Here is a 9,381-nt window from a genome sequence, read left to right as displayed (position 1 = left end):
TTAAAAAGTTAAGAACACAAAGGCCTTGTTTGGTTTGTTTCTTAGAAAAATTTTTGAGAAAAATTCTCTACAAACAAATTTTTAAAAGTAATCAAACCAAACAAATTTTTTCAAAAAAAATCTCAAAATTTTGTTTGGTTACCTACTTTCCAAAATCATTCTCTCTCATATACATCAAATCAATCTTTTTTTTTTAAAACTCTCTTTCCAAAACAATTTTCCAAAACCATTTCTGAAAAAAAACAAACCAAACAAGTTTTCGTATTTTTTATCTCAAAAACTACTCTACAAACACAAACCAAACACACCCAAAATGTTACATTTAAATTATAATTATTTTATTTTTTTTTACAAAAATCAAAAAAGTTAAAAACTTATCCCAAATGAGATTTTTTAATCTCAGATTAAAATAATTAAAAAGTCAAAAAGTCAACTTACATTCCAAACGAAGGCTTAGTGGGTGCTTTGAAAGTTGGTTATTTTAGTTTTTGATTATTTTAGTAGGATAAAATAGTTATGTTTGGAAAAAAAATTAATTTTTTTTATAATTGGATATAATGTTTGTGAGAAAAAAAAAGTGAAATGATTATAGGTTAAATGTGATATTTTATTTTATTGACTATTTTGCCTGTAGTACTATGTTAGTCAAAAAATCAAAAAATTCATTTCCCAAACAAGGTAATTAATGAGAGGTAAGAGATTTAAGAGTATAATAGTTTAAGATCAGCTTATTATATGAATCCGGATCTTCGGTCGCCTTCCCCTGTCGCCTTCTCCTGTCGCCCCCAAAACGACGTCGTTTTGGGGGCGAATTTTCAAAAAAAAAAAAAACGCAGAAGAGGGAGAAAGGAGAGGAAGAGGGAGGGAGGAGGGAGGAGGAGGAGGAGGGCCGGCCGGACTGGAGGGGGCCATAAATACAGGGAAGGAGGAGGAGGAGGTGGAGACGGGTCGGAGGCGGAGCTCGACGGCGGTCGCAGGTGCTGCGACGAGGTGGAGCTGCTGCAACGGCTGCGACGGTGGCTGCAACGGCGACGAGGGACGACGGCGGCAGCCTCCTCCTCCTCCTCCTCCCTCCTTCCTCCCTCTCCCTCTTCCTCCCTCTCCCTCTTCCTCTCCTTCCTCCCTCTTCTCTGCGTCTCTTCTCTGCGTTTTTTTTGTTTTTGAAAATTCGCCCCCAAAACGATGTCGTTTTGGGGGCGACAGGGGAAGGCAACAGGGGAAGGCGACGGGTGATCCGGATTCCTTATTATATAGGGGCATTTCCCTAAATAAGTTAAATTATCAATTCAATTTTCAAATTAAGCCTAGTTTTGAAAGAATTTTCAAAATAGGCTAAAATGTGGTTCACAATCACGCTTTTAACGTTTGTGTGTCTGTCCCGTGTGAAAATTGAGAAATTTTAAAAATGTGGTTACAAATCACACTTTTAATTAAGAAAGTGTGGTTACAAATCACGCTTTTAATTTTTTTTTTCTTCTAAAAGCGTGATTGTGAACCACGCTTTTCACTGAAACTTTTTTTTTTTTTTTTTGAAAACGTGATTATGAACCAAGTTTTTAACCAAAACATAAAAACATGTTTTGAAAACACGTTTTCAACACAAAACCACGCTCAGCTTTCAATTCAACAAACACACTCTCTCCCTCCCTTTGACAACCCCACGCACAAACATCACTCACACTCAATATATATATATATATATATATTAATATATATTTGTAATTTAATATATATATAAATTTTATTTCATAAAATTGAAACTAATGTTAAATATATATAATAATAATTTATAATAATAAATAATAATCAATTATATAAAATAATTATTTTTTTATTTTAATTCTTAATTTTTTTTTTAATTTTACTATTTAGGAATAAAATTTATTTATTTTTATTTTAGGGTTTAAGATTTATAAAAAAAATAAATTTTAAGAATTAAATTCTAAACCCTGAATTCTAAACTCTAAAATAAAAATAAATAAATTTTAAGAATTAAACCCTAAACCTTAAAATAAAAAATAAATAAATTTTATCCCTAAATACTAAGGTAGCGTTTGGTAACATTTATGTTTTTTATTTATGTTTACAAAAATTTTATAAATTGGTTTCTGTTTATTTTTAGAAAAACATAAATTACAAACGTGTTTGGTTTGAACAAAATGTTTAAAAAAAATTTAAAACATAAACTAAAAATATGTTTGTTCAAGTCCAAAATATTTATATTTATACTTATTATTTATGACAGTGGGATCACACATATTATAATTGAAAAAAAACGTGGTTTGTAAAAATTAATTGGAAAAAACGTGGCTTGTAAAAATTATTAAAAAAAAATTGAAAAAAAAATTATTTGAAAAAAACGAAAAAAAATAATTAATTAAAAAAATAATTGAAAAAAAAATTAATTAAAAAAAATTATTTTTCAAAAAAATTTATTTGAAAATTTTTTTTGAAAACTGAAACCGTAAACTCATTTTTTGAGTTTATGTTTTTTCCTCAAATAATTTTTTTCAATTAAATTTTTTCCAATTAAATTTTTTGTCAATAATTTTTACAAACCACGTTTTTTCTAATTAATTTTTTTTTAATAATTTTTACAAACCACATTTTTTTCAATTAATTTTTTTTCAATTATTTTTTTAATTAATGTTTTTCAATTATAATATGTGTGATCCCACTGTCATAAATAATAAGTATAAATATAAATATTTTAGGCTTGAACAAACATATTTTTAGTTTATGTTTTAAATTTTTTTTAAACATTTTGTTCAAACCAAACACGTTTGTAATTTATGTTTTTCTAAAAATAAAAAGAAACCAGTTTATAAAATTTTTGTAAACATAAACCAAAAACGTAAATGTTACCAAACGCTACCTTAGTGTTTAGGAATAAAATTTTTATTTTTTTTATTTTAAGGTTTAGGGTTTAATTCTTAAAATTTATTTATTTTTATTTTAGAGTTTAGAATTTAGGGTTTAAAATTTAGAATTTAATTCTTAAAATTTATTTTTTTATAAATCCTAAACCCTAAAATAAAAATAAATAAATTTTAAGAATTAAACCTTAAACCTTAAAATAAAAAATAAAAAAATTTATCCCTGAATAGTAAAATTAAAAAAAATTAAGAATTAAAATGCAAAAATAATTATTATATATAGTTGATTATTTTTTATTATTATAAATTATTATTATTATATATATTTAACATTGATTTCAATTTTATGAAATAAAATTTATATATATATTAAATTATAAATATATATTAATATATATATATATATATATACTAGCGTATGCCCGTGCCTGAAGACACGGTACAATTAATTATGAGATTAAAATATAAACGAATGTATATTATAGAGGAATGTATTCAAATTTTTTGTTTATGGGATGAAAGTTTAAAAATCTGATGAAAGTTCAAATATTTAAACTGATAAAAAAAAATCTAAAACTAACCCAACACATTGAAAAATAATGGAAAGTTTGAAAAATTTTAAATCTAAAATCTGATGGAAGTTTAAGTATTCATGGGATGAAAGTGTTCATGGCAAAAATTTTATCAAATAAAAGTTTCTGCACCAAGTGCAGCAAGGAAGTGCAGCAAGGAAAAAACCCAAGTAAAACTATCAAATATTCCACAAATGGCATAGAAAACCTAAATAAAACTAACCCAAATAAAACTAACCCAACACATTGAAAATACAATGGAACGCAGCCATCATCAAATGCACAACCAATTTCCCCCACTTTCTTTCCAACCAAACAGGATATAATTTTTTTGGTACAAACTAGTTTATGGCTTGATAAAAATATGATGAAACTACTGATTTATGAGCCGATTTATGGTGGATTTTCAACATATTTATGGGATAAAAGTTTAAAAATCTAATGAAATTTTAAATATTTGAACTGATAAAGAAACCTAAAACTAACCCAACACATTGAAAAAACAATGGAAAGTTTGAAAAATCTAAAATCTAAAATCTGATGGAAGTTTAAGTATTCATGGGATGAAAGTATTCATGGCAGAATCTTTTATTCAATTTGGTCTGATTTTGATAACAAAAATACAACAATAATTTCATGACTTTTCATAAATATTCATAGAAAGCAAAATAAGAGAGAGACATAGAGAGAGCATACCATTTCTGCTCACAAATTCATATGTTTATAGATTCATATATCTATACACATTTCTAGGAGAGATAGAGAGAGTAAACTCACGGGGATGTGCCGGAAAGCACCGAAGCTAGAAAACTTGTTCCCGAGGATGATGTCTCAAGCGAAACGACTTCGAATTTCTGCGGATTTCTGCAAATAAAACCCATCAAATCCATTTCAAATTTCAGAAATCAAAACCCATCAAACTTTTTTGGTACAAACTACTAATTTATGGGTTGATAAAAATATGATGAAACTACTGATTTATGGGCCGATTTATGGTGGAATACTCGACATATTTATGGGATGAAAGTTAAAAAATCTGATGAAATTTTAAATATTTGAACTGATAAAGAAACCTAAAACTAACCTAACACATTGAAAAAACAACGGAAAGTTTGAAAAATCTAAAATCTAAAATCTAATGGAAGTTTAAGTATTCATGGCAGAATCTTTTGTTCAATTTGGTCTGATTTTGATAACAAAAATACAACAATAATTTCATGGCTTTTTATAGATATCCATAGAAAGCAAAATAAGAGAGAGCATACCATTTCTGCTCACAAATTCACATGTTTATATATTCATATATCTATAAACATTTCTAGGAGAGATAGAGAGAGTAAACTCATGGGGATGTGCCGGAAAGCGCCGAAGCCGGAAAACTTGTTCCCGGGGGTGATGTCTCAAGCAAAACGACTTCGAATTTCTACGGATTTCTGCAAATAAAACCCATCAAATCCATTTCAAATTTCAGAAATTAAAACCCATCAAACCCCAACAAATTAAAATAGTTTACACCAAAATCATGAACTTTATAGCAAAACCTGGAGAGTATTTGTGTATTTTTTCCTAATGTAAGAGTTTTGGTTATTCCTACACTCTTCTAACTCATTGAGGGTATTGTTCAATGGAAACCCAAAAAAAGGAATGTGAGACATGTATTTCATAGAAAAGAAAAGTTACATTATTAATTGGAACATGATTAAACAACGTTATAATGGATAAGAATTTTTTAAGATTGTAAACCGACACATAATTAAATTCAAAAAACAATCAAAGTTTACCTTGTGTTTAATATTCATTTTTGGATGAATATGTTGCTTTGAGTTCCCATCAAGAAAACAAACCAGTTGGAAACATTGTTAATTATAAAGGTTAAAAAATATAAAATAAATATAAATGATAAAAATAAAAATAAAAAAATAATATAATATTTTGATTCAGATCCAAAAATATACATGATCCCCTAGCCAGAAAATTCAAATCATATTAAATAAAACCTCCAACGAAGCTCAATAATTAAATCATGAATTTACCTTTATAACTATAACTCATGCCTCAATCTGGAAGAGTTCACACTGGCAAATAAAAAAATTACAAACTTCAATCAATGTGAATTTTTCCAAAGAAAATGAGCATCAAAACTAATATCCTAAAAAGCAATATATTAAGGACATGGAAAGAATTTCAAAACAACAAATATGAAGGTCGAAAGAGCTTAACAATTCAATAAATCCTAGTTCTGCTACATCAATGGAAAGAGTGTCTCGACTCCATACGATATAATATTAACACCTAAGCTCAATCCCGTTCAGTCAGTCAATTTTATTTACTTTTAACAAAAAAAATAAAATAAATAAAACAAAGAAGACCATGAATTACTCTACTCAAGAAAATAACATAACATCCACACAAAGATAAAGAATTACATGCCTAGAATCAAACCATGACAAATTGGACTTTCAGCATGTTTAACTAATAAAGACAAAAACACATTAGCATGTTTTGTAGACCAAAAGAGAAATAGTTGTATAACCTAATCAGCATAATCCACAAATCTAAAAGTAAATATTTGAAATCCAATACATAAACTGAAGGAAAAAAAGAAAAAGAAATCTCTCTTAAATTAGCAAAAACTTTAGTCTTCCCTGGGGATCGATTAGTGCCCTGTTGATTTCTTATAATTTATTTTTTAAACTCTTGCTAGACCTTTAATTCCACAACACTGTTCAGATTTCATAAAAAAAAAAAAAAAAAAGGAATATGATGCTTTATCGATCATGACTCACATCAACTTATAACTTTTGCGTATATCACTTGCATAAGAACTGAAGAACTGAAGAAATAAAATACCTCTCATATTGGGAGGGTGGGAGCCGAAGGAGGGTGGACAGTCACGGAGCTTGATGTTGATCAATGGCGAGACCACCGTTTCTGTTGCAGAGAAAAGGGAAAATTGGAAACCACAACCAGAATATAAAATTATTAAATCAAAATGTAATTTATTAAATTCATTGCTAAAAATTTGAGGTTAAAATATAATTGTTAGTTTCGATTTTTAAATGAATTTTGTAAAATTATTAGGCCATAAATGCACCCCAATAAAATTAAAGTAAAAACTGGAAAAGATAATTTATTGTAAGAATATGTCCCGTGGACTTTGTCACCGATATGGATAACAAAGTTTTGTTAAAAAAAAAAAAAATCCTTTTCCCAGTCTTTAAACAAATAAAATCACCCCTATTATCTCTCTTCTCTCTCTCTCTTTTTCACTTGCCTTGTGAAAAGATTACATTTAATAGTAAAATATAAACTACTTTGATTACTATTTTTTTTTTAATAGAACTCAATTCAAATTTTGAGTTTAAATTTGTCCACCAAAAAAAAAAAAAAACATTTCCAAAAAACAATTTCACATGCCCTTTGCCTCCAAATCCTTCCCTACTTTCTTTTTACCTTTCCTATACTAACTACAAAAACACATAAATATAGGGCATGCTATTCACTTTAAGAAGTCCCATAAAACCCATAAAAAAGAAGGACCAATTTTACACTTAAAAAGCCATCAACTCATACCATACACTTTCTTTAGGAAGTCCCCTTTTCAAGACACTCCTCCATCTACCCCCACTCACTTTATATAGAATAGAATGAATTTATATATAAATACTGGTAAAGATATAGAATACTGATAAATTAAATGTGACAATACAAATTTTTTTTATTTTTTGTTTTTAGCTCACCAACATATTCAAAATTACATCCCAACTAATCTTGAGATGTATGTATTTCGCATATACCAAGTAATTTCCGTCATTTTCATAAAATCTTAAAAAAAACTAACAACCATATATTGTAGTCAAATATTTTTCCAAATCATTTTTTTTAAGCTCTTTAATTTCTAAAAAAAATAAATCATAAAAATTGTAACAATATATTCAATAGAAATCAAAACCTAAATATTCAATAGAAGTAACCAAACACCAAATATATTCAAAAAAACATACATACAGATGTATGTATGTTTCTACAATTTAAGTAGTATTCAAAAGCATACCCACCTTCCCCCGCTCTCTCTCTCTCTCTCTCTCTCTCTCTCTCTCTCTCTCTCTCTCTCTCTCTCTCTCTCCATTTTCTTTTCTTCTTTTCTTAGGTTCTCAGAAATCCTATGATGATCAACCTTTCTCTATGGTGTTTGGTTACTTATATAGATTTAAAAAAGCTGTAAATAATATATCAAAACCCAAATATATTGTAGGTTATTAATAGCAACAAAGATACTATTTAACCACAAAAAAAAAAAAAAACAATTTCAGATGCCCTTTGTCTCCAAATCCTTCTCTACTTTCTTTTTACCTTTCCTATACTAACTACAAAAACACATAAATCTAGGGCATGCTCTTCACTTTAAGAAGACCCATAATACTCATAAAAAAGATGGACCAATTTCACAGTTAAAATGCCATCAACCCATACACTTTCTTTAGGAAGTCCCCTTCTCCAGACACTGCTCCATTTACCCCCACTCACTTTATATAGAATAGAATGAATATAAACCATTTGCCTACAGGAAATGGTAATGTTGAGACATGGTCAAAATGGAGCAAATTTGGCTGGGGATGTGTGGGTGATGAAAGAAAAGAGAACATATAATGTAGTTCTTCTATTAGTCTTTTATATACATATATATATCAATGTCAAGTTATCCACAAATTGAATAAACAAAGAAGTTTCATCTTGAAATTTGTTCAGTACTTGAACCTTTGAATTCCCTTTTTTCTATAAATTTAGTGCATATGCATAAGATATACTTGAAGATACAATCTTTTTGTTGCAACAAACCAAAAAGATCAAAATTGAGATTTAAAAATCACCTACTGAACAGGACACGAACCTTCTTGCACCCTGAAGATGGACTATCACCAGCTAAAATCTATGCTCATACCATAGAAGCCTCCTATGATGTTCGGCCACATGTTCAGGCTCATGTTTAGGCTCAAGAGGCAAATTATGTTCATCAGGCACATGTTTAGGCTCATGAGGCGCATTAAGCTCATCAGGCTCATCAGGCAAATTAAGCTCTGGTCCATGGTGCTAGGGAGGATGTTTCATGGGGCATGGCAACATTGTGTCTGCGAGCTTTATGGGAATACAGATGTTGGCAATGTAGTGTTGCCCAAATGTCAAGAGTAGGGAAATAAATCCAAGAACCATAAGCTCTGCAAAAATTAATCAAGAAGAAGATAGCTTACTAAGAATAAGAGAAACACACGAAAAAAATCAATTGCAAAAACCAACAACCCATATAACTTCATAACTATTTTAAAAGTATTATATCTTAGGATCAAGTGCTCATGTAGTTACCGGCTTTAATTTTCTCGAGCGCTTCCAGCATAGGTTTCTTGCGTCTTTGCCTAAACCACTGAAAAGAAACATTGTTTCTTATAGGAGAGAAACCAATGAAGAAACTAAAAATAGATGTGAAACATAAAAATTCCAAGCAGTAGAGATTTGATTTTTTTATTCTTTCATTGTTCAGTCCAGCATTAAGAAAAGCTTTCTGTGTGAATTGAGTTTTGAACCCAAAATTCATTGTATGGAAAAGAAGAACAACTCTTCAATCTGATCGTTTTCCTTAGCAATCCACCAACTTATGGATGTCATTTCCCAAAACAGAAACAAAACAGTTTTAGAGAAACAATGTGTTACCTTGAGTAGTTTTGTCAGAGAAGGTTTACATCCTTTTCTTTTCTCGTACTAAACAAAGGCCAGTGCTTACCAACACTGCATTGGCTTCGAATGGTGTGAAATCTCAAGAGTGCAATGGTAGTGATGCATCTAAAAGCCAAAAGGTAGCTCATTCAACAAAAACAGTGTCTACGAAACAAACTGTTGATCATTCTTTTGTAAAAGATAATTTGACCAGATCTAAGGTC

General features: G+C 29.1%; 1 long non-coding RNA gene across 1 annotated transcript; it reads right to left on the bottom strand.

The window, feature by feature from the left end:
- Positions 1 to 8,081: 8,081 nt before the first annotated feature.
- LOC145803061 (uncharacterized) lies at positions 8,082 to 8,941 on the bottom strand. The gene is made up of 2 exons (XR_014345163.1): positions 8,810 to 8,941; positions 8,082 to 8,664 (listed from the first exon to the last, which is right to left on the bottom strand). It is a non-coding gene; the product is annotated as an uncharacterized LOC145803061 (long non-coding RNA).
- Between the last annotated feature and the right edge of the window lie 440 nt (positions 8,942 to 9,381).

This window comes from Camellia sinensis, chromosome 11 (assembly GCF_055761805.1).
Source record: "Camellia sinensis isolate YWXY chromosome 11, ASM5576180v1, whole genome shotgun sequence".
In the NCBI taxonomy this organism is placed as follows: Eukaryota; Viridiplantae; Streptophyta; class Magnoliopsida; order Ericales; family Theaceae; genus Camellia; species Camellia sinensis.
This window is presented reverse-complemented; position numbering and strand designations above follow the sequence as displayed.